Source organism: Cynocephalus volans, chromosome 5, assembly GCF_027409185.1.
Source record: "Cynocephalus volans isolate mCynVol1 chromosome 5, mCynVol1.pri, whole genome shotgun sequence".
In the NCBI taxonomy this organism is placed as follows: domain Eukaryota; kingdom Metazoa; phylum Chordata; class Mammalia; order Dermoptera; family Cynocephalidae; genus Cynocephalus; species Cynocephalus volans.
The window spans coordinates 56,250,519-56,277,216 of NC_084464.1; the positions used below are offsets into that span (position 1 = coordinate 56,250,519).

Below are 26,698 nucleotides of genomic sequence, written 5' to 3' on the forward strand. Positions count from 1 at the left end.
ACACATCAAAGTCCTATCATTCCAATGCCTTATTTCCTTTCTTCCAGACATTAAAAAAAAAAAAGTCTGTTAAAAGCAGAAGCACTCAAGTCAATTTTCTCTAATAAATACAGTTAACATGGAACTGAAAACCTACTGTAATCTTCTCAATGGGTTAATGTCCTGCAGTTGTTTCAGCTTTCAATTGAAATGCAGCTGTTTGCCATATTTTACAAAATGAATTCAGATGTGCAGATTGGGACCTAGATTATTTCAACATGCCACAGTTTAAATGTGAACCCAAGGAGTAAGTTCATTTCTGATTAATACTATTTTAACCTGATCATTAAGCCAATAGCTAATACTATGTCACACCTTTTAAAATTCTGTTCCAGAGATGAAAAATTGGCATTTATCTTTTAATTTGAAACAGTGGGATTTAAAGATATACCCCTTTCCTCAGAAAATACTACCAAAAAAAAGTCACAATTGTAGTAAAGTTACATATCACAAAAAGTGAATTAAACAAAATACAGCTGATATTTTTGGTGACTAACTGACCAAAGAAGAAATATCATAAAATATATTTAAGCTTAAAAGACCTCAAAGAGTTGAGAACCTTATTACTAGTTTCTGTACCCTAAAAAAGCACATCAAAATCGGGACTCTGAAATCTATCAGTCAACCCATTAATTAAAAGATAGTGGAATTTGTACTGTTTCTTCTATTATATCAATCTCTGATGAAAAATAGTTCAGCAGACTTATGTGCCAATTATGAACATCTACAAAGTCTCAATTCTAATCCATAACCTGAACATCCCACATAATATAAATTAGAACAGTTTCACAAAACTCCAAAGGCAGGAAGAAATTACGGTTAAGCCAACACTATTATACACTGAAGTTTAGTTTTGTTGTCAAAAAAAAAACCTCAAATTACATCATGATCTAAATTTCTCCTGATGTAAAAAATAACACCAAATGGTCATTCAACCATTGAGAATGCAAAAAATAAAAAATAAATTAAAATGTACAAAATATGTGTAAAAAGTTCTATACCTACTATTTGGGATAACACAATGGTAATTCCACTATATTAATATATGCCCCATTTCAAGCGGACTTTGGAAGGTATAAAAAATACTCTGTTTTTTTTTTTTTTTTTTTTTTTTTGTCTTTTTTCGTGACCGGCACCCAGCCAGTGAGTGCACCGGTCATTCTTATGTAGGATCCGAACCCGTGGCGGGAGCGTCGCCGCGCTCCCAGCGCAGCACTCTACCGAGTGCGCCACGGGCTCGGCCCAATACTCTGGTTTTTAAACTTGTCTAAAATCAGTCCCATCTGACCTCCTCAGCCTCTTTTTCTGTAGCTGTCAAATCAAACATTCAGTATCCCAAACCACCCCATGGTTCTTTTGAACCTTTACCCCTACAGTTCCTCCTGCTTGCAATACCTTTTGAAACTATGGAATACCTCTCCACCTATCCAAATCCTAGTGGTCAAGAAGACCCTGACCTAAGCTCACCATCTCCAAGAAATCTTCCCAGATACACAAACATAAGGAATTCTCCTTCTCTGACCTCTAATTATTTTAGTTTACTGATTACACTGGTTAATACTCAATTAACTATTTTACTGCATACTAATTATTTTAGTTTAATAATAAACTTCTGCCCCACTCCATATCCCTCCTCCAACTACTGGCAGATGAATTTTATTTCTACTTCAGAGAAATAAAAAGCCATCATTTAATAATTTCCTTCACTATTCTCTACCAAAGGCATTGTATCCTCCCTTTATTCCTTCCTCTTACAATAAAGGCACCCTCTTATTTAAAGCCAACACCACCTGTGCTTTGGATTGTTCATAACTATTTATTAAGCACCTACTACAGGCTGAACACTGTTCTAAGAGCTAGCATACAGTGGTGACTAAGCCAGACAAAAAGAAATATATTGTAATACAGGAGACAAGCACATAAACAAATGTAACTTGAGGTAGTGACAAAGCTATGAAAACAAATCAAACAAACGGATTTCAATTAGGAGGTGACATTTAATATAAGATCTGAACGAAGCCCAGGAGGGAGGGCTGGAGAATTTCCAGGCGAAAAGAACAGCGAAGTACCGAGATCCTGAGGACAGTGTGGCTAGAGTGAAACGAGCAAAGGGGATAAGCAGTAGAAAATAAGATCAGAGAAGTGGCAAGAAGCCAGTTCTTGCAAAGCTTTGTAGGCCATCAGAGGTTAAATTTTGAGTATAATGTGAAGCTGTTAAAGCATTTTGAAAAGGAAGGTTATTTGAAATGTTTTAGGTTTTAAAAAGATGACTCCAGCTGCTGTGAGAATACACTATAAAGAACCAAGAGTACAATCAAGAAGACCAGTTAGAAAGTTATAGAAGTCATGTAGACCAAGAGATGACAGTGGCTTGCATTAGTGTAACATGTAGAGATGGTGAAAAGTAGTCAGATTTCTAGAATATATTTTGAAGGCATAGCTGACTTGCTGATGGATTACACATGGGGGATGAGAGAAAAGCAGTTAAGGATGACTCTGAAGTCTGGGGCCTAAGCAATTGATTGAATGGTGATGCCATTTACTGAGATCAGGAAGGCTGAGAAGGAAAGAAAACAGTTCAGTTCCAGCCATGTTAAGTTGGAGACAACTATTAAACATTTAAGCGGAAAGGAAATCCTGCAGAAGCTTTGTGAGAGATATCGTAAGGTAGAAAATTGAAATAAGTCATGACTATAGAATTTTACAGAAGGATAATTAATCAATGTAGTAGAACCTAAGATAAAGATCAACTAATCTCTCAAACTCAATTTCTCTGTCAGGAATAATTTCTGTCTCACAAGGGTGTTATGAAGAACACAGCGCCTACCACGTAATGGGCACTCAAAGAAATATACTTGAATTGAAAATAATATCAAAACACCTAGTAAACTATGAAAATTATTCCCCTTTCTCTCTTCTTCTCTAGATGATAGGTAGATATACATAGAAACATATAAACTGTGCTTTTTATATCCTAGTTAGATACATGAGCAATTTACTTTTTTTAATTTACTAGCAGCCCGGCAACAGACTGCTCAGAGACACATGAGGTTCTATTATCATATTTTTCTTCTTTAGTTTCACAGTATTGTAAGTTTCTATTCCAAGTGCTTTCATATCCAATACTCTTTTATAGAAAAATTGAGTTCCTCTCCCACAAAAAAATTACTCTTTGCAAAAATGGTCCTTAAAGTGCACAGCAAATGTGCCTACCAGATCTTAAAATACACAACATCCAAACCCTGATAAATGGCACAGAACAGGACCACTTTCCCAATATTAAAAATTCGTTGTTTCTACATAAAATTGAGTTATTTAATGATTAACTTTTCAGAGATGTGGAAAATTTGGGAAATCAATTATACTCCCAAAAGTAAGAGGTAAGCATATTTGACAAGGATGTCAAAAAGAGGAGCAGGTCCCTTAAACATCAAGATTTTCTTCCAGTCTAGATTCACATTTTAGAAACATTAAATCTTATAAGAATTCTATATCAAACATAAACAATTCAACAAAATATCTGATGTGGTTGAAAACATAGCTTATGTGATAAAAAGAAAAAGAAATATTCACATCACAAAGAAATGATTACATTTTGCAATGCTGAATATGCTAATTACCCTGATTAGAGCATCACACATTGTATACATGTACTGAAATATAACTCATACAGTCAACATGTTCCAATAAAAGTTTTTTTAAAAATAAAAATAAATTTAAAAGAGAAAAAGAAATGGGAGATTTACTGTAGGCATATAAAAACTAGATGAATTTAGAGTTTATAAAAGGTCTTTTACCTGTATTAGCTCACCTTTTTCCACAAGCACCATACAAGGCAAGTATTTCACTCTACCATGAGGAAACTAAGAGTAAAAATATTGGCTGAAGGTCACAAACCTACCAAAAAACAGGCTTTGATGGATAAACAAACAACTGTAATAGACAAAAGTACAACTATGCACATTTGTGGGAACAGGAACCACAGTTATCTGAGCAGGCTTCAGAACTACAGTTTGAAAAACACTAATTTCAGCTAAATCCCTCATTTTTCAGGTGAGGAAACTGAAGTCCAGAGGGGTTTCTTGAACTGCCCAAGGACATATCACTATTTAGTGATGCAAGCTGGGACTAAAAGGTCCCCTGCCTCCTGGTCCAGAGTTCTTTCTACTATACAACGAAGAATATACAAATAAAAGTTTATTATAATTAACTCACAAGATCTCCACAATGTGTTTGTCATAGTAAACTTTGTTGTAAAATACCTGCCTATGCCAGACAACAGCGTACCAGTAAAGAGCTGGGCTCTGGAGTTCAAATACAGGCTTTAACACTTACCATGTGACCTTGGGCAAGTCATGTCACCTCCATGTCTCAGTTCCCTCATCCCTAAAACAGAGATTAAAAATACTCCTTTCCTGGCCTGTTAGCTCAGTTGGTTAATGCATGATAGCACCAAGGTCCAGGGTTTGATCCCTGTACTGGCCAGCAAAAAAAAAAAAGTTGGACAAACAATAGCAAAATAAACCTAATATAAGGAAAGATAAGTTTTTAAAAAGTACTCTTCTCATGGCTACATAAAATAATGTATGTAAAGCACTTAGGACAGTGCCTGGTAAATATAAAGCACTCAGTTCATGCTAACAATGATGATGATAATGACTCCAAGCAAAAGTATAGCTTCTTGAAACGTCACAAAAAATTATCATTAAACAGTATTGCATATTCTCAAAGAAAGCTATGATTAAGAGTAGTCTTTTAAAGACTAAGATAATACAAATAAAGAGAAATATAGAGGATTCAGTCATAAAAGTACTGTAGCATTTAAAATAGCAAAAGCACATTTCAAGATTTTTTAAAAGTTTATATTTGTATAGTATTTTACACTTTATAAAATACATTCACTTAATTTCAATTTACTGCTCTGTGACTTCAATAAATACAGAATTTTCTCAATTACCACAAACTATATGCCAAAGAGCATGTTATTTTCATGTTCATTCTTATTTAACCTTCAATATCCATTACCTATCAGCCAGATATCAGAGCCAATACTATAGTGCAAAAAAATCTGACATCCATTCCAGAAAATAAGAGCCTTATGGGTACTACCTATGAGGTTGGAATAACATATTTGGACAAATAAATGAAATGCAGTATTTAGCACAGTAGTTGGAACACATCAAGTGCTCAAGAAAATGTTGGTTTTCCCTTAGCAGTTCTATAGAGTTGTTTTGTTTAGCGAATATATTATAACCAGATCAAAAAGTATCATTTCCGTTACTTACAATATTATTTGTAAACGAGAACTGTCTTCAATAATGGTGCCTATTATACACTATTTGTGCTGTTACACAAAATATTCAACAATATTTGCAGATTTACAGTCACTCTTCACTGGAGGTAGTAGGAAGATGAGATAAAACCAATGAAATATGAAAATATTTGTAAAATAAGACAATGTATAAATGTAATTCTCGTTTGATGCCCACCAACAATCCTGTCAGAAGATGGGATGAGGCTAGGCACTAATTCCATTTTGCTGATGAGGAAATTGAGGCTCAGAAAAGTTAAATACCTTAATTGAAATCACAAAGAGAATACAGCAGAAAAGAGCAAAAGCTAGGTTTTAGGAACTGGTTTTAAGTGTTCTTTCCACTAATCCACAGTATATATCACAGCATTAATCTCTCTCCTAGAGCTATTATTCAATAAACATAAGGCTATAGTAGCTATTATTTATTGAGCTCCACACCTAACACACCAAATGAGTTATTTCATTTAATCCTTATGACTTTAGAAGTAGGTGCTATTACAATCTTCATTTCATAAATGAGGAAAGTTAAGCTTCTTACATTAAGTACTGTAATTTGCAAATTACATAGTAAGTAGCAGAGTGAGGACTGAAACTAAGTGTTATTGACTCTCAAAATATTTTATACACTACAGTATAAATTTAATTAATAATGCATTTAATTGAACTATTTATCCTTATTAAGTGAACTATAAGCAAAATTGTTCTTTAACATTTTAACACATAATAAGCAAATTTCTGACTGATTTCACTATTCAACCTCACATAAAATAAAACATGTCATTTCAAAATACTCAGTGTTCTGGTATGACCAACATGGCCTAACTTTCTTTGCAGCTCCCTACACCAAAAAGATCATTTTTTCAGCGAGTATGAAAAATCAAGCTGCCTAAGATTTCTATCCAAAGAAAATTTTTTTAATTACTAGTGGCTTAAATAGGCAAGTCACTTGCTGGCCTTATTCCAGATATCTCATCTATTATTTAAGCACAAAAGCAACTAACTTTGTCACTGTTCTGAAGTATATTTCTGAGACTGAAATATGGCTAACCTTCTAAAACTATATATTACAAATTTCAACAAGCCTAAAAGTAGAGTGACCGAATTATTATGTGGTCCCAACTGGATGTTTAAGATAGTGAAAGGGGTTCTCTATTAATAATTATGCTGGGACAATCAGGTTTTAAACCATGACTGTCCCAGAAAAATTAAGGTACACCCTACATAAGAGCAACTCATTCTGATTCTCTGCATAAGACTTATGCATAAATTTCAGATCTAACAATTATCAAGAAGACCAAGGGCACCATCATACCCTCATCAGGCCAGAGTTAAGGGAGCTATCTATAAAGTTTTTCTTAAAGTTTTATTTTCAAGCTTTATAAATACTTGCTTGAAAAAGAAAAACAGATGCAAGTTATTTCAAAGAAAGTAATCCTGTGAAACATCTATCACCAAATTTCACTTCAAAAGTTTTGAATACAGATAACCACAAAACCACTTTTTAAATGTCCCAATGCTCAAAGGTTACTACTACAATTTATCAAATTGCTTTATTATACAAAAGTTAAAAAAAAAAAAAGTACTATCTTTCAAATAGAAAAAACTTCAGGGACAAAAGAGATGAAAAGTTTTCAGTGAAACTAACCTAAGTGGCTAAAAAAAAAAAAAAAAAATAGTGGCAATTCATGATCACAATATAATACAATAATTATAGAAAACACCAGTTAGTATTGTTATGGCTCTCCCACTAAATCTGGCATTAGCTGTACAACCTAGGAGTCAAAAGAATGCCTTGCTTTAATTTGTCAAGCTGTAAATAAGTACTAACAGACCAATACTTTGAGCTACAGTATTTGAGTAAAAGGAATTATTTGAATATAATTATGATTCCCTAAGGCAATGTTTCAAGAGTTCGCTTCTCTGATTTAAAATTCAACAAGAATTGGAAGGGCTCTCAAAATCCAGATTCTAGACCTCTGCTGCCCAGTAAAGTAGCCAATAGCCACAGGTGGCTATTTAAATTTAATTTTAGATTTAATAATTTATTAATAAATAAAATTAAAAATTAAGTTCCTCAGTGACATCTGCCACATTTCAAATGCTCAAGAGCCATTGTAGCAAGTGGCTACCATATTGGGGTGGACTACAAAACATTTCCATCATGGCAGAAAGTTCTATTAAACAGTGCAGCTCTGGACTTAGGCACACAATAGCACAATGAAATGCATTCTATTTCTGCAAAGTACTATCATGAAATTGTTCCTCCCATTCAGTCAAAGTCAGCCTCTTTAGAACATTCACGAGAAATTCCACCGTCCTCTATTTGGTCTTCAGATAAATCTTTGCAGAGCGAATTTAATTCTTCTTCCAAGGTCTGCCTCTCACATATACTGAGATCTCAGGTCTTCTCCCACATAAATACATACTCATTTACTTCCCAAAAAATAGTGTATAAGTTTCTATTGACCTCATGGAGATATGCTAACTTACCACGTGTACAATAACATTATGGCCAGGATCATCTCTGAGTGTCAGATATTATATTCCACTATCCCCATAACTTCCCTCTCACTTCTAGGACCAAGTGTCCTGATTTTTAATCGGGAAAATAAGGTCAGTAACCCTGAACTCTTAAAACAAGGAGATCAAAAGTAACTGTAATTACTAATAACACGTACTGAGTAGTGCCTGGCGCTGTTCTAAGCGTTTAAGGTGTAATGTCTCACCTAACCCTCACAATTCTGAACTGGGCTATTAGGATCCCCATTTTACACACCAGAAAACAGGCAAAAACAAGCTACATAATTTCTCCAGGGGTCACAAACGTGGATTCACCCAACAGAGAACAGTCGATGTTTCTCTTTTTCTGGATGATACTCTTCCACTAACACTACCTAAATCTCCCATCTTGCCATAAAACAACTATTTTCTTCTTTAAGGGTCCACCCCACCCCCAACAACAGCCGAAAGGTGCTTCTTATTCTTAGCACAATCCAGCATCACCACTGCCCAGCTCCCCCCCGCCCCACGCCCACCAGCCGACGGGGAGGAGTCAAGAGTCAACGCCACACTCGGCTGTGGAACCGGGCGCCGCGCCGGGCCAACGCCTCACGTAGCCGCCCTCCCTTCAGCCCTGCAGCACAGACGCCAATTACTCCCCCGCGGCTGCCCTCGGACCGGGACCAGGGCGTGGCCGGCGCAGGGGCACAGAGACGCGGAGCTCGCCGCGCGGGGTCCCTTCCGGTTCCCTGTCCTCTCCCCCGACCCCCACACCCTCCCCCACACCCCCTACAACCTCTGCTTTAAGGACACTTGTAGGCACGGCTGCGCGTCCCGCGTGGAGAATGTGGGGGTAGAGATGGTGCGGTTTCTGCTGCTGCGGCCCGGGACACGCTTGGATGGGTGCGGGGATGGGCAGAGAGTGCAGAAAGGAAAAAGGTGACTCGGCTGTGTGGAGGGGGGGCGCAAAATGGCGTGAGCCAGACTCTGTGGGGCGGGGGTTGAGGAGACAGAGGAGGTAACGATACGGATTCCCCCACCACTGGCGGCGCGGGCGCATGCGCGTTCGACCAGGTGGCGCGCGGTTTCGGGTCTGGCGCAAGCTACTTCCGCCACGCTCGCAGGGGGCGGAGCGTCGTGCGCGGCTCCCAGGGCCTGGCGCGGGCGGCGCTGAGCCACGCGGCGGGCCTTAGAGCGGGCGTACGGGGGAGAGTTGTGGGAATGAGCTGAGAACCAAAAGGTGTGCAAAATCCGGACTTGAATTATTTAGGAATGAGACTGAGAGGGCTAGCATTTTTGCAGGGTTCAGTGACCGACGCTGGAAGTTGGTTTTCAACTCCAGGACAGAGATTGCCCGATGTAAGCTTTTCTTCAGGAGTTGTAGTGAACAGGGATCTCAGCCGGATTGTGCTTTTAGAATGGTGAAGGGAAATGGAGAGGTCAGAAAGACCCGCTCCCCCAAAGGACCGCGATGCCAGAGTGTGGACATGGAACCCTTTCTGGGACGGCGAAACACCGACTCTTCCCTGGCGTCCCGCACACTGTTAGTCCGTACCCTGCCCTTGAACAAATCATTCGAGAAGCAGTGAGAGACGGTCTGCAAGTAGTTTTTTCCCAACTCCTTTCACTAAGCTCAGGCGTTTAACGACCATGTTTTTGTTACTGAAAACTTTTACCTTTTTGAAGGCTTTTTATGGACCATTCTGTATTTACTTTTCCTGGGGATTTTGGCCTGTTCCTCATTTTTAAATCTTGCACCCCCAATATTGAACTCTCACATTGATCGATACAGATGTAATTCTTTAAATAATACAGTCGTAAGACAATGGTTTTGGTTGCTTTAACTCTTTATGTTATCTGAAGTCTTAAATTTTTAACATTGTTCTCAGCTGCTTAGAGAAGAAAACTGATTATCCATGCTCACATGCGCTTCTACTACGTCAAGTATAAAATATTTATAGAGATTCAACTATTAACCTTCACCAGGTCTTTTTAAGCCTTCCTTTAGTTATTTTCTTGCCTATGAATGTATGCATTCTGAAATAATCCCTTTCTTCCTCCTATTTATGTTGTTTACAATGAACAACATATTGGTTATTTCCTCTGTGGCTTCTAGTTGAGTTTTCTGTTAACTTCGTGAATGGTTCTCTTTAATCTCCCCAACACTTCAGTATTTGACAAATACTTAAACTACCAAAGGAATAAATATATTTAGGATATGAGAGCTCAGCATAATGTGTAAATCAGGACTCAATTCAATGCTGGGTAAAGTGTGCAGAATAAAGGAAAGTAATGGAGAGAATTGTCATTAAGTTCTTACAAAGGAAGACTGGTTTATACAATATTTGAAAAGTTCTTTTGAGCTCATTACCAAGAAAATAGTTAAGAGAAAATTATCACATCTAAATAAATATAATTCAAAGCAGATCTTTTCATTTAAAGTTACGTTCAATTAATGTTGCCATAGTAGTTTTCGCATGGGAGTTTCACCTGCATCAGACAGACACCATATTCGACATAATTTACCAGAATAGAAGATCTTCTTACTCTCAGGCTACGGGTGTGTAATCTATGTAAATCACACACAATAGGAATTAATGAAAATGAGGTATAGAGAAAGGAAATCGAGCTAAACAGGGCACTGGTACAGGGAGTTTAAAAATTTAAGAAATTGTGGATTGTGCTGTTGGCAGAAATCTTAGCTTTGAAGTCACGTGGGTTATCCTAATGCTCCTACTTCCTGGAATATGTTAAAATCCATTTTTTTGAATGTTGATTTAGCCATAACTTTGCTTGTAGTTTGAGAGCGTTGCTGTACACAAAGGGTCAAAAATATTTTTCCATTAAATTAATATCAAATATCCTAAAATATCAAATTTAAAGCAGTGAAGCTGTTGCTGAAGTTAAGGCTTTGATGACTAAGACCTCTCAGAAAAATAAGTGATTTCCAAAGCATGTGGGGAAAACACATCAGGAGACCAAGTGAATTCATCACACCGCAAAAATGTCTCCATCCCCTGGACCAAGTCATTAAAGGAAAATGAAGCATTGTTAGTGTAGCCTTTAACATTCCTCTGGCATGATAACCTTCACATAAACTTACTAGCACAAAGAGAAAGTGCACATATCTAAGTAAAAACACCAATTGGCCTCTTAAAATGATTAAATCAGGTAATAAGAGAATCTCTCATTTTTGAAAGAATAGCAGAAGTCATGGCTAATATAGAACCAACTCTGATAATGTGGTTTCTCCTCATGTAGATACCATTGGAATGGTTCACTTCAGGAGACCTGTAAATTCTTACTCTGTTGTGATTTGTGACTCTTATTTGTTGGGGTGCTTGTGGAGACTTTATTTTCCTATTGTATTTTAGTCCATTTTTGTGTTGCTATAACAGAATACCTGAAACTGGGTAATTTGTAAAGAACAGGGTTTATTTGGCTTACGATTCTGGGACAGATGCATCTGGCATGGGCTTCAGGCTGCTTCTACTCGTGGCAGAAAGTGGCAGCCAGCAGTTATAAGCAGGTCACACAGTGAGAGATAGCAAGAGAAAGGGAAGGGAGGTGCCAGGGTCTTTTAAACAACCAGCTGTCACGGGAACTAATAAAGTGAGAACTCACTACCCCCAGCCCCCAGGGAAGCATGAATCCATTCAGGAGGGATCCACCCCCATGACTCAAATAGCTCCCAACACTGCTACATTGGGGACCAGACTTCCACATGAGTTTTGAGGGGATAACACATCCAAACTCTATCACCTATTTATCAATTATTTTATCCTTTGCTGTATTTGCCTTAGATTGTTAATGCTTAAATTGGTATCATGGAAATAAACTGGGTAAAGTTACATAGTTTAGAATTGCATATTGCAATTATTGGTGCATTCAGCTAATTTTCTGGCATTGAGAACTATTTTTCCATTGCAATTTCAAAGGTGCCTTATTTAGTTTTTAGAGCAAGTCGTTCTGACCCAAAAGATTACTTGTCTCTGTGGTACCTGGGCAAGTCACTTAACACCACTGGGCCTAAGTTTTTATATCTGTAGAATGAGATGATTGAACCAAATGAACTAAAATCTTGCAGTCCTAAAATTTTATACTCCTTTAAAATAGGAATGGCCAAAAGATAGATACTAAAATTGCACAGAATAATTTCAGCATTTGCACTGCCAAAAAGTACATGAACATGTAGGGCTCTTGCTTTAGACCAACTTGGATGATCAGGTGATAGTATGCATTTCAAAAGAAAAACAAAGGAAAAATATATCACATTTACTGATACACCAGAGGGAGTGGGAAGTCAAATTATTCATATATTCTCAAGTTAGCTTCCCCTAATTCCAATTGCTTTTATGTATTTCAAAGTAGGAAGAGCAACACAATGATGAGAGAAGAAATGTTTAAAAATTGCAGTACAAAATAGCTTGTAAAACTGTAATTATGATTATCCTCTTGGGGACCTCTCATTGCAAGTTTAACACTACAAATTCTCTTAAAATTAGTGCTTGGCTACTGAGAAAATGATCACGTTTTTTGAGAGTCAGAATGGGGAGGGAATCATAGAATATCAGGGTTTCAAAGAGCCCTTGAGCTCTCCAGGCACATGGAAACTTAGTTGGTCCCATTCCCATAGAATAATACTCTCATACTGGAATCAAACAACTTTTCCATTTCAATGTATATTATTGTGAGCCTACCATGTGCCTGACACTCTTCTAAGAGCTGTAAATAGCAGTGAACAAAATAGACAAAAATCTGTGCCAACGTCAAACTCACATTCTAGTATGAGGAGTTAGACAAGAAACAAGATAAATATCTAACTTGTATAGTATGTTAGAAGGACATGAGCTTTATGGGGGAAAAGATTATAAAACAGGGAATGATTATGAAATGAGACAAAGCACAGGAGGAATGGGGGAGTTGTAATTTTTAAATTGGGCAATGGGGGTAGGCTTCACTGCAAAAGTGGTATTTGAATAATGACTTGAGGAAGGTGGAGGAGATATCTGTAGACCACTGAAGAAAAGGCATTGTAGACAGTGAGAGCAGCTTATTTCCAGGTTCTGAGATAGGGATAGGTCTGGTAAGTAGAAGAAACTGCCGGGAGACCATTTTAGCTGAAGAAAAGTGACCCAGAAAGAAAATAGCGTGACATGAGTTCAGAAAATATTAGGAGACCAGCTGGTAGAAGATGTTGTGGGCCTGGGACTGAGAAACTATTGGCAGAGGATTGACATATGATTTTGGCTTGAAAATGGTTACTCTGGCTGCCGAGTTGAAAACAGTCTGCAGAGTGACAGATCTTATTGTAGTAACCCAGGCAAAATGTGATGGTAGATTGTAGTAGGGTTGTTACAATAGAGGCCTTAAGTCATGGCTGGACTTGATATATTTTGGAAACCAGTGTGATTTTCTGACAGATTGGGTTTAGGGTTCTAGAGAAAAAGAGGAATCAGAGATGATCGAGTATTTGTCCTGAGAAACTGGAAAAATGAATTTGACTACATTAGCAGAGATGAGAAAGACTGGGGTTGGAGTATGTTGGGCTGGTACAAGAGATCAAGAGTTCACTTTGGGGAGTAAACAAGTAATTAAGTACATTGTGTATTATCTTTAATGTTTTTTCCATCATAGATAACTTCTTGTGGAAATGAAGGAAAATTTGGATTTATAACATTTTATTATAAGTAATTAGTTTCTAATCCTGTTTGTATAATAAAAGCTCATCTAAACCTGTCTAACATATGTCAAGGAATATTTTCCTTTTGTTTTAAGAAAATGTGAAAAAAAAAGAAAATGTGAGAAAATCTAAACATCCCCTTGTTTAAAAAAAATTAAATTAAAAAAAAAAAGTTTTTTTGATCTATCAATACCCAAAAGTAAAGAATAAAGTTGAGACAAATATGTAGAAACATGAGTTCCTCAAAGTATTTTCATAGAAATATTTAAACATGAACTGACCTCTTAGCTCAGTTGTTTAGAGTGCTGCCTTATAACGTCAAGGTCAAGGGTTATGATCCTCGTACCAGCCAGCCATCAAAGAAAGAAGAAAAAAAAAAATACTTACATGTAAAACTGGATCTACTTCAGTGAACTATTCAAATAAGTGTCTCCCTTTCCTATTATACATAAAAACAGGGCCAAAAATTAATTGGTGCCATGTGAAATAAACCACACTGTGGCTAATGGAACCTGCTATTCCTATGTCACACTCTGAAGCTGGATGCAATAAATCTATTTTGACTCAGATCATTTGTTAAATGCTCAGATTAGTTGTTAAAATAGTGATAAGGGAACTGTACCCATAGGTTTGACCAAGTTACTTTTGTTTTTATTTTTAGCTTTTTACAGATGCAGCATATGCTGTATTTTTCTCTTTCCAGAATATATTTAAAACAACTTCATTAACTCAGTCGGGTATAGTACAAAAAATACAGGTTTTGTGCCACCTATTAACCATAACACCCTGTACGAGTTGTTTAATCTGTCTGAAAATAAGTGTCTTCTGCTGTAAAATAGGGGTAAGAATACTTATGTGGTAGAGTTGTTATCAGAATTTAAATGGAAAGTCCCGGACACATTGAAAATGCTCAGTAATTTATAGTTGTTGTTTTCCAGTTTTAATTAGTTATTGAGTAATTTTATAATGTTTATATTTTTAATACATTAGACATGAGAACATTAAACACAAAAACTTATCTTAAGTATCAGGGTTTTTTTTTTTTTCTTAATTCAATAAATTTATGTCCATGTGACAATTATTATTTTAACAAACATTTATTGAGGACCCACTAAGTATACTAGTGGATATAGAGGTGAATAACAGAGTCTCTGCCCTCAAAAAGACTTCTTACTGATGAACTTAAGAGAGATCAGTAAGAGCAAAGGCACTGTGATGATACATAGCCCAAACGTTAGCTGAGATCTCCTTGACTTTTAAACTCTAGGTTAAGATTGGCTTGAACCTCCATTCCACCTCATTTGCAAGCCTAATGCCCAACCCAAGATTTTTTCATATTTCTGGAGAGCTAATGTTCTCACAGTTCCTCTAGCCCTGAACTTCCACTTATGCCTAATTAGTGAGGTTCATGGATGAGCTGCCATCTGTCCTTATTTCACAAACATCCACTCAGATGTGGAATTTAGTCCTATTCCGAGATTTCACCCAAAAGCATTTTCACAAAGCTTGTGTGGGCACAGCAGATTAACTAAAGTTTTGAAATGATGAAAGGGGGTTTACATCACAGAAATACAACTTAAAAGAAAATTCTGATTCTTAAAAGCCCTCCTGCCACACTGCCATGGTTCTCCACAATGTCCTCCTTTCTTCTTTCTACTCAACCCTTCTCTGCTGTTCCCCACCCACAAATTCCTATTTATTTCTAATGCTGAGTAGTTTGGTTACCTCTTTTTTGTTTGTTTGTTTTAATTTCAGCAGCCCCAGTCCTTGAGTGCTTCCTGGTCACGCAGCAGCTTAGTGGTGTATTTTCTTAAACAATTTGAAGACCATTTCCTTCAGAACTATCAGCCCAACAGTAAATTGTTTTACCTTCCTATGTATAGATCGTAGCAGACACAATTAGGGAGTAGTCATCTGACGTCACTAAGTGCTGATAAGAGCAGAAAAAGATGTCAAGGAAGGCAACCTCTCTGAGGTTCAGTTGCCTCATCTGTAAATCAAGGATAATGATATGAACTTCAAAGTCTTGTTATGATTACATGAGAATGTCAAGTGCCTCACACTAATAAGTACTTAATAAATGTTGTTTTTGATTGTTATTGTCATTATTTTTGAGAGGGTGATTCAAAACTCAGTTTTGAAAAGTGAGTACTGGTAGAACAAAATGGGGGAGGATAATTTAAACAGAGGGAACAGCAGTAGCAAAGTCACAGTGTGTTAGAAGGAATTGCAAGTTGTCCAGCATGGTGGGATCATAGAATATAAGAAGGGAAGCTAGAAATTTGGCAGGGGTCGGATCAAAGAAAGTCTTGTGTATTACATTAAGGAATTTGGGCTTTATCTAATAAAAAATGAAAAGCCTTTGAAGGATTTTTCTTTTTTTTCATGTAATGACATGGTGAAATCTGCCTGTTAGAAAGTCGGCAATAGTGTGCATGAAAGATTGGAAGGTGCTAACAATTCAGGAAATAGATGATATGTACTAGAGCTAAGTCAATAGAGTGAAAAACAATAGAAGATGACAGCTGGGAGAAACACTAAGGAAATAGAACTTTATAGGACTTAGTAATAGGATTTGAGGATAGAAGTAAGGTAAAGAGGGAAGTCAAGGATGATTCTAAGGTTTCTTGACTTACTGAGTGGGTGATAATGCCATTTATCAAGACATTTATTCAAGTATCAATACTAGAAGTAGCAGCTTTAGACATGTTGTGTTTAAGGTAACTGCACAAAATCCCAGGTGGCTACAATCAGTAGCCAACTGGAATATTCAGACAGAATGATGGGGATAGAAGCTAGAATAAAGTCTGGACTTGGGTCCACTCAGGTGGACATTTAGATTTAGGAACAAGTGACATGCAGAATACATCATTTCACACACATCACTTAGATATGAAGCTTAGCCCTGTCCCAAGATTTGGTCTAAAAACATTCTCACAAGGATCTGTGTGGGCACAACTGAAGCTAAGGGAGATAATGAAATGACCGAGAGAGTGCATTGAACAAAGAGAAATGAGCCAAAGATTGAATCCTGAGTATTCAGTGGGAGGGGAGGAGTCTACAAAGAAAATTGAGAGGATTAGTGGTGTCTCAGAAACCAGGGGAGCAGAGTTTCAAAGATACCAAAATGAGAATTAGGCTTAGATGGATTTAGCCATTTCAAGATGACCTTTGGCAAAACCATTTCGATAAAGTGGTAGAAATAGAAGCTTGGTTGTAGTGACTTGAAAAGGAAAGAGTAGACAAGGAAGTGGAGAAACCAAGTTCCTTATTCTTTCCACGAACTTGGCCTGTGAAGGAGAAAAAAAGTAGCTAGAGAAATATTCAGGGCCATGAGATAGATTTTCACGATCAAGAGACTTGAAATCATTACAGGTTTTGGAAAAGAAGCTTGTAAAGAGGGAAGGTTTGAACACTTGGGATAGAAGAGGTCCAATGACAAAATTGCTAGGACACAAGATGGAATTAGACCCTGAAAGAGACAACCCAGGAAGAGGGATGAGCCTTAAAATGGAAAAGGGATAGACTGGAAAAAAGAAATAAGAACTTGAAGCAGTTCATACCTGATGACCCCAATTTTTCCTGTTATGTAAGAAATAAACTATCTTTCTAAAAAAGTGGAAATGACAGAGTAAATGCTGTATTAGGTGATAAAGTTTTGTTGAACTGCTGCAGGGTATGAGAGAATGATAACTAGAGGTTTGTTAAACTGAAGCTAGCTCAGAGTATAGAGCAGTGGGTCTCAAAGTGTAGTTGCATCTGCTTTTGTTAGAAATGAACATTTGGGCCCCAGCCCACACCTACAGAATCAGAAACTCTGGGGGCAGAGCTCAGCAATCATCCTTAACAAGCCCTCCAAGTGATTTTGAAGGATACTGATGTTTAAGAACCATTTACACTAGAGCATCTACAGAATTTGTGACTTACCCAACTAGCAAGCAAAGGATAAGGCACCAACTATGCTACTTGACCCCATTCTAATCATTTTTTAGTAATATATTCCATATTGCAATAAAATATACTTATTTGGAACAATATCCTTAAGGATTTTTTTAAAATACTGGTTTCTCTCTAGAAATGGGTGTCACACAAGATTTAAAAATTTGAAGAAAGAAATTCCTTTCTTCCAAGTTTTACAAAGGAAATACTATAAAAATAAAAATCTTGCCTCTCTAGTCAATTTTTACATTTATAATAGAAAAATAATAAAATTGTTGTTCACTACATCAAAAATATTCACCGACTCACTCTACAGTAGCAGTTCTTAAATTATGCTCCATCACTGGTGTCATCCTATTCTAACTAAATAATGGTTTTCATTTCCCAATTCTTGAAGGAAAAGTTTATGAATTAAATTTTTTCAGTTTTAAGTTATTCTCCCATTAATTTTTCTTAAACGTTTCGTCTTTGCTACTGCTTATCTTGCAGCAAGTACTAATAAGTGATAAAATAAGTAAATAGTAAATGAATATTAATGAAACTTAAAGTTAGCCAGGCATGTTTAGTTGAATAGTTTCTCTTTAATTGGACACATGTTCATGATTATGATTTTTATGTTACATACCAATAATAAGGTCATTTTCTACTGCCATTGTTCCAACAATGTTGCCATTGCTTAAATATTTGTAACCTAACTTGGAACTTCTTTCATGATCTGGGGAATGTTCTTTTGAATATCCTAAACAATAGAAAGGTCAACAGACTCGTGGTCTAGAAGGACCTTAAAGAATAATTTTACAGCAAAATATGTATGTGGGTGATCAAGCTGATTTATCCAGGTATTCCTTGCTAAAAGAAATATGACATAATATGGAGAAATCCATATTTACAAACCATAGGTGCACAGGCAGAACACAGTGAGATTTTCCCAATTACTTACAGATAAAACTAACCTCTGAAAGTTAATTTGTACAATAAGTAAATAATGGATTACAGTGGGGATATATAGATCCAAGGTCACAAGCCTTAATTATAACCTGATTAAAATGTTATATAAACAAGAAGAGGGGTTAGTAATGAAGCATAGAAAAACAAAATTAGAATGCATTAGCATGGCACATACCAAAACTGTGGAAGTAAGTGGGAAGTAGATAAACGGTTAGGCTATCAGAATTCTAATATCATTTTAAAATTCAAATTCTGTAGCTAACTCCCATTATCCTGATTCTGTTATGACCAAGCAATCTTCAAATAGTTTGGATTCCATGAATATTACGGCTTTCAACTAATATGATGGCTTCCATGAATAATATTTTGCTTCCAAATAATACGATGAACAAGTTGATAGAAAGGTTTATTCCACCCAACAGTTGTATTTCTTCATTGCCAATCAGTAACTCAGCATTTTGCTTTTTATGCTGGGTCTCTTATACGTTAAGAGGTGAGTTAGCTCTGGAATGGTGATATGTTTCCTGGCCAGGAGGGTGAGGCAAACCCCAAACTAGAACTCCACTCAGAGGTTTAGGTAACCCTCTTTGGTAGCATACCAACCTGGAAATCTGCCTTTCTTCTGAACAACTACAGGAAACATATACATTACCATGTGCTTATTCACTTCATAAAAAGATCATTTGCTTTAAGCAAAGTTCTTAAAACACAGAAAACTTAAAGAGGATGAGAAACTGAGAAGAAACTTCTGAGTTCAGTGAGATATTCTTTAATGTTGACATACCTAGTCTTGATGGTGTGATGGGGGTGTAAATGTGAATGTATTGAACAGATCATTCATTTGAGAATTTAGCAGTTAAAGGAAGGAAGAAGAGATGAAAAGTGGAAAGGGTGATTGGGTAAATGGAAAGAGGTTTCATTGTTTTTTTTTTTTTTTTTTCTCATGAAAAGGAAACTAGATCAGGAAAAATGAGAAATAGCCAATGGAAACAGAGATATAAATGTCATAGGGAAAAAGAGAGATGACTAGGAATCCAGACTCCCTAACTAGATTTGGTTTGTGGGGCAAGGAGAGTACATCTTGTTTGGGGAAAATGCCTTCAAAATTACTCTGAAATATAACATTTAGGTACTTTTTAAAAAATGCATAACTTAATTACTATAGAATAGTTTTATACTCACTTCCCTCTGATCAAATATCTCTCAAATTTTATTCATTTATCAGATATGAATGAAGTGCCTCTCACAATTAAAAGAGCAAGAAAGATGCGACCTCTGTCCTAGAGGGGCTTACAGCCTAATGGGAGAAATGGACTTCTCAACAAATCATTGTGGGTCTTATACGTGTAAAACGTACTACGGAAGCATAGAGGAGATGAGTTTTACTTTTTAAATATTTAAATAATACTTCAAAACTATATAACCCCTATTTGATTGGTGGTTTAACTCTTTTCCAGGTTCCCATCCTCATCTGTAAGCTCCAGTATAGTGAGGCTTTAATACTTGCTTCCAGTTGATTAAACCAACATGTGTTTCCTTTGTTTTACAGCATAAATAGTACTAGAGAGGCTCTAAGGAATTCAGAATTACATACTACACAGTCACTGCCTTCAAAAAATTTGCAGTCTATTTGAGGAGATTAATGCTTATAGAACATTTTATTTTCTATTTATATTTAAATCTATTCTATTTTTTCTTCTTAAAAAGGAAAATAATTAGGTTATACAGCCACCTTTAACAATTCTGCCATATTTCTCAGACAGGAGAGACTTTCGATGGGGGGAGTCAGAAAAGCAAGAAGAGAGACCAAGAAATTGTAAAGTTAATTTCTAGATGTAGAAATTACCTAGAAATTCTGGGTGTAGAAATCACCTACGAAATGCTTATGTGTAAATTTTTTTTTGTTATTTGTTTTGTGTGGTGTTCTCTGAGCTTCCTAGTCTGTGGTTTGGTATCTTTCATTAATTTTGGAAAATTCTCAGCCATTATTACTTCAAATATTTCTTCTGTTCCTTTCTCTCTTTCTTCTTCTTCTGGTATTCCCATTACAAGTGTTACAACTTTTGCCATTGCCGTGCAACTGTGTGACAATTCTGTTCTGATTTTTTCTTTTTTTTTTTTTTTTCTTTACTTTTGAGTTTTGGAAGTTTCTATTGACGTATCTTTAGGCTCACACATTCTTTCTTTGTCCGTGTCTTATATACTGATGAGCCCATCAAAGCATTCTTCATTTCTGTTGCAGCGTTTTTGATTTCTAGCATTTGGGTTTCCATCTCTCTGCTTATCATACCCATCTGTTCTCATGTTATCCACTTATTTCCCACTAGAGTCCTTAGCATATTTATCATAGTTGTTTTAAATTTCCAGTCTGATAACTTTAAAATCTCTGCTGTATCTGAGTCTGTTTCTGATGCTTACTTTATCTGTTTGGACAGTGTTTTTTTGCTTTTTTGCATGTCTTATAATTTTTTGTTGAAAATCACATATGATATACTGGGTAAAAGGAAGCTAGGTAGATAGGCCTTCAGTTGAGGTTTTATGTTTATCTGACAGGAGTTAGGCTATGTTTACTTTTTGCTGTAGCTCTGGGGTCAGAGGCTAAAATTTCCTCTGGTGTCCTCTCCTGTTGTCTTTGGGTTTTCCTACAGACTCCTTCTTAATTAGGGTCTGAAGCTTGCAGTTCTTTCAGTTGTGATCCTCTGTTAAGATACAGGATCTTGACTGATGTGATGATAAAGCGTGAGGGCAGGGAAGTTGTTCTCCAATCCTATTATTAGGTTTCAGTCTTAGTGATCCTCTGTCCCTGGGCTGTGACCTTCACAAATGCTCTCTCATCTTCTCTTCCTATATACCCCACATCCCATTAAGTTAGATAGAAGGACTAAAGGGGGCTGGACTTGGGTATTCCTTTTCCCCTAGTCAGCTAGGCTCTGATAGTTTCCCTTGAGGGCAAGCCTTTATTAAATAGAACAGAGTGTTCTGAGTGTATTTCAAATGTTTACACCCCCCTCAAGGGGAATCTGGAAGGTATTTTTCCCTAATCTTTATGTTGAGAACTCAGTGGGACTCCTGGAGGTAAAACTCAGGAATGTGGGCCCCGCACTAAGGATAGGCCTCCTGGATATATGTATTTGCCCTGTGACCTCAATTCTCTGATTCATCTAAGAATGACGGATTTTCAGTTTGTTCAGCTTTTTCTTATTGTGAGAATGGGAGTGACAACTTCCAAACTCTTTATATGTTGGACTGGAAACTGGAAGTCTACTCCAATCTCATATATGGAAATAATTGATGAATATTAGAATCCTAGCATCTATCAGTTGAAGCCACTCTAGTACTTAATGGTAGAATGGCACACTGTTTTATACTCATATCTAGTTGTTAAATGTCCTAGGTACTAGGTTATTTAGCTGAATCACTCAACCCATCTGAGCTCAAATTTCCTTACCTGTAAAATGAGAGTAATACCCATTCTTTCTAAAATATAGGCTTACTGGGAAGGTAAAATAAGAATATGTGAGAAAACATTTGGAAAGAAAAAAGTGTCACAAAAATTGAGTAAAAAAGCAGGCAATTTTTATGGTTCTTTACCTTACATTATAGCCTATAAAAGTAAGCATTTCAAATGAGGCATGCACTACTTAACTCAAAACATTTTTCAATGTTAAATCAACTAAAGAAAGATTAATTAATTACACTATATTAATGCAGAAAGATTATTTGCTTTATGAAAAGATTTTTTAATTGAATAATTGCTTTAAAATCAAGACAGGGTTTAAACTTGAATAGGTATGGTCTAGTGACAGGCAATTACAGAGCTTTAGTATGGAAAACTCCTCCAATAGATATTATAGAATACATGTGTTGAAATAAATATTTTATAAAACAGAAACAGGTTTATATTAATAACTAAAGCATCGGAGAATTTTAGTCATAAAATAATTTTTTAGGATTTTTAAAAACTTTATTGAGGCATAGTTTACATGTCATAAAATTCACCTATTTTAGTTGTATAATTCAGTGGTTTTAAGTTGTATGACAATGGTTTTAGAAAGTTCATTGAGTTGCACAACCATCACCGTCATCCAGTTTTAAAACATCTTCATCACCCCAATAAGATCCTTTATACTCATTTACAGTTAATCCCTGCTCTAATTCCCAGCTCTAGATGACCACTAGTCTACTTTCTGTATATTGATTCTGGACATCTCATATAAATAGAATCATATACTATGTGAACATTTGTGTCTAGCTTCTTTCACTTAGCATAATGTTTTCAAGGTCATCCATTTTGTGACATGTATCAGTATTTCATTCCTTTTTATTGCTGAAAAGCAATATCCATTGAATGGATATACATTTTGTTTATCCATTCACTAGTGGATGGACGTTTGGGTTGTTTCCACTTTTTGGCTGTTATAAATAATCCTTATGCATACTTTGAACAAGTTTTTGTGTAGATATATGTTTTTATTTCTCTTGGATATAAATGTAGGAGTAAAATTTCTAAGTCATATGGTAAATTTATGTTTAACATTTTAAAAAATGACCTGTTTTCCATAGTGGCTGTACCATTTAGCATTCCCACCAGTAATGTTTGAGGTTTCCTGTTTCTCCACGTCTTTGTCAACATTTGTTATTATCTGTCTGATTACATCCATCCTAGTGGGTGTGAAATGGTATCTCACAGTGGTTTAATTTGCATTTTCCTAATAACTAATGATGCCAGACTTGTAATACTTATTAATATTATAAGAATGTCATATTAGCCATTTTTAGACCTGCTTTGGTGAATTGTCTATTCAAACTTTTTGCTATGCACATAGTATTTTAAGGAATCAAAATTAAATAATTACTGATATATTATTTAGATCCAACTTGATTTTTTATGCAAGAATTTCGTATGTACATTTAACATAGTTGTAGTGTAATTATCTGTCTTTAAACTTATAGCGTTAAATAAGAACAACACAATAGAATGTCAATATTGACCTGCTGAGGTCTTCAAGACAGGGATACTGTCTCATCTTAGTATTCCCTGCATCTGACATTGAACCTAGCATTGTGCCTAAAACATTTTGAGTGTTCAGTGGATGTTTATTAAATGGCTTACACTCAGGTTTGGAAAGCCAGATCATATGAAGTTATTTATTCTCCTTAGAACTTTGCCAGTGATTCCATTGAGCTGCCTCCTTGCCCCTGGGACACATAGCAATATAACACAGTAGTCAAGGTAGTAAGCTGTAGAGTCAGATTGACTGCCTTCACTACTTCCTGTGTGCACTTGGGAAAGTTACTTAGTCTCTTTATTAGGCGCCGGGTTTCTCACCTATTAACTATACTTGCTGCCTAGAGTTGTAATGAGGAGTAGGTGAGGCTATCCATGTAAAGCTCTTAGCACAGTGCCTGATTCACTAAGTCCTCAATAAACATGAGCTGTTATCATTGATTGTTAGGAGTCTGAACAGCCAGACTTCAGCTTTAAGACTGATTAACAGAAAGGTAGGTTAGCTGCTTTTTTCCCTGTAAAATATTTATATATATACGTCATGTGTCACTTAATGACAGAGATATGTTCTAAGAAATGTATTCTTCGGTGATTTTGTTGCTGTGCAAACATCATAAAGTGTACTTACACAACCTAGATGGTATAGCCGACAACACACCTAGGCTATATGGTATAGCTATTGCTCCTGCTAGAGTAATGTGTTGCACCACAACATTATGATGGCTACAATGTCACTAGGCAATAGCAATTTTCCAGCTCCATTATAATCTTATGGGACCACTGTTGTATATGTGGTCTGTCATTGACTGAAAAGCTGTTATGTGGCGCATGATTGAAATCAATACACATAACAACATTACAAATATTCAAAAGATAATCTAAGAGCAAGATTTTTAAAGAAATTGGCAAGTAGATACAATATGGTATCTTTATTACTAATCCTTAAATCTTCACAAGTATTACTTGGCCACATTCTATCATCAACCACCCCCAGGCTATTACAGAACATTTGTTTCCTACTCACCTTAGACATTTATCTTGATGTCAGTCAGTCTCCCAAAACTTCATACTAGTTTGTCACCCAGAATTCCAATTTAGGACTTTCCTCCTTTTAACATTAATAGCTATATTTTATTGAGTGCTTGCTATGTGGCACGTGCTCTGATGTACCTCATCTCTAATCCTTTCAACAACCTAGGAAAGTAGGTATTATTGGCCCCATTTTAGACACAAGAAAATTGAGACCCAACCCAGTTATGTAATTTTCCCAAATCACACAATTAGTGAGCCTTTATTTAAACCAATGTCTGTGCAACTTTCACAGGCTGTCTTCTCTTGTCTTCTCTTGTCTTCAAGAGGTGTTTGAAACTTTTGTTTACAAAAGCAAACTGTAAAGAAATTTCTAAAAGTCATTGAACTACTGGGAATTGTGAAATTGAGTTGCTGGGACTGAATTTGGGATTATGTGGACAGTAATGTTTACAAAAATTGGTGATATACTTCACATGAGTTTTTTTCCTTATCTCTACCATTCTTCTACTCCCCTCCGTCCCAGTTTGTTTATGCTTCTCTTCAGCTTTATCTGTACTCATGAAAAATCTCAAGGTAGGATCAGAAATGGAGCAATCTCAGCATTGGAGGCAGAGAGAAATGTCCAGACTCCAAAGTGGACTTCCTTTTCTTTTTCCCTTTTCCCTTTCTTTTCTTCCTATTTCTCCTTTTCTCTTTCCATTTTTTTCTTTCTTTTATTCTTCAAGGAAAGCAAGGAAGAAGTGAGAGAGTTGGGGAGGCAAGGAGGAGGAGAGAGAGAAAAAGAAAGGAAAGAAGGAAAGAAAAAAAGATGGAAAGAAGGAAGGAAGAGAGGGATATTATGGAGGTGTGGGGGGGGTGGAGAAAAGAGGGAAGAGCCATTAGCAATGATTGGTCTCAAAAGTCAAGGTTTTCTTTCCTCTCTTCCTTGTCCCCTCCTTCCCTTTCCTCCTTCCCACCACAAGTGTTGCCTCTAGTGATAGAACATCTCTAGTTCCAGTAAGTGGCAACTGAGAAAAGAGCTGGTAACCCACTTGTCAAATAATGTTTGCCTGTCCCTTACAAGATCTGGATAAGATGGGCTCAAATCCCTATTCCTGCCTTATGAAAAATCTGATACCCTCCTCAAAACTTCTTCAAATTTCTGAGAGTGAATAATCTTAGGTCACCTCTAGTTCTGACTTCCTAATTCCAGTAAATTTGGATTGTCCTCACTGTTGTGTATATTCTTTTATCTTAATCTCTGCATCTATTTATACTTGGAACCTAGCCATTTCCCTTAATTTCTATTATTTGAAATTAGCATTCTCACAAAGACTGTTTGTGTGTGTTCAGCTTTACTAAAGGTAAGGAGAAATGAAGAATTACAGTACAGATAACTTAACAGTACACAAATAAAGTTGAAAATAACACATCACTGTTTTTACAATGCTTTTAGCTGTACTAATGTTTGCACTTTACTTTGAAATTCATTCTTTTAGAAACATGAATTGCTGGCTAGATAGAGGGGTAGGTAGATGTACAGATGTGTGATAAAGAAACTATAATAAAATATTAGTGTAGAATCTAGGTAGTGAGTATATGAGTATGTGCTGTAAAGAAAAAAACCTTGCAATTTTGATATTTGTTTGAAATTTTTCATAATAAAATATTGAGAAAAAAAAAATCCCCTCAGCCTGTCTACCAAGTCATTCAGACATCTATCCTACTTTCTTTCTTCAATTCTGGATTATCTTTCAGTGGGGAACGCTGCCAAAACTTCTGTTCATTTTTAATAAAAATCAGTTATCTTTGTTTGCTGTATTATCTCTTACTAACTACACCCTATTGTCTTCCCACCCAAGATGCTTAAAATCTCCTCCTAAACAAAGACATCGTTAAGAATTCTTTAAGAGAAAGAACCATCTTATATGTTTATATATTCTTTAATGCATTTAACAGTGCATTGTCCATAAGAGATACTGAATGCACATATGAGGCTATGTTGCACAGTGGAGTAAACAGGGGATAGGAAGCTGAAAGAAGTTCATTTAAGTCTTGGCTCTCTCACTAACTGTGTGACCTTGCACTAGCTGTATAACTTCTCTGAGTCCATTTCCAAGTTTCTCAATCTGAAAAAGATGTATGGTTTTTTTAAATAGTGCCTACCTTACAGGACTGTTCTGAGAATTAAATGGGATAATGTGGGCTTTTAGAACTATAACTAGTAATTGAATAATTGGATAATGACAAGAGGACA

The 26,698-nt window shown here is 36.2% G+C and overlaps 2 protein-coding genes across 6 annotated transcripts in view; one reads left to right on the plus strand and one right to left on the minus strand.

Moving 5' to 3' along the window:
* The window catches only part of SUPT3H (SPT3 homolog, SAGA and STAGA complex component), a 547,871-nt gene extending 538,990 nt beyond the window's left edge, over nucleotides 1-8,881 (minus strand). For all 4 annotated transcript variants that reach the window (XR_010023599.1, XM_063096838.1, XM_063096839.1 and 1 more), the window contains exon 1: nucleotides 8,649-8,881. The gene's annotated coding sequence lies outside the window, so the exon portion shown is untranslated. The remainder of the gene's footprint in view (nucleotides 1-8,648) is intronic.
* RUNX2 (RUNX family transcription factor 2) overlaps nucleotides 1-26,698 on the plus strand; it is a 207,594-nt gene that overhangs the window by 40,994 nt on the left and 139,902 nt on the right. The window lies entirely within an intron of this gene.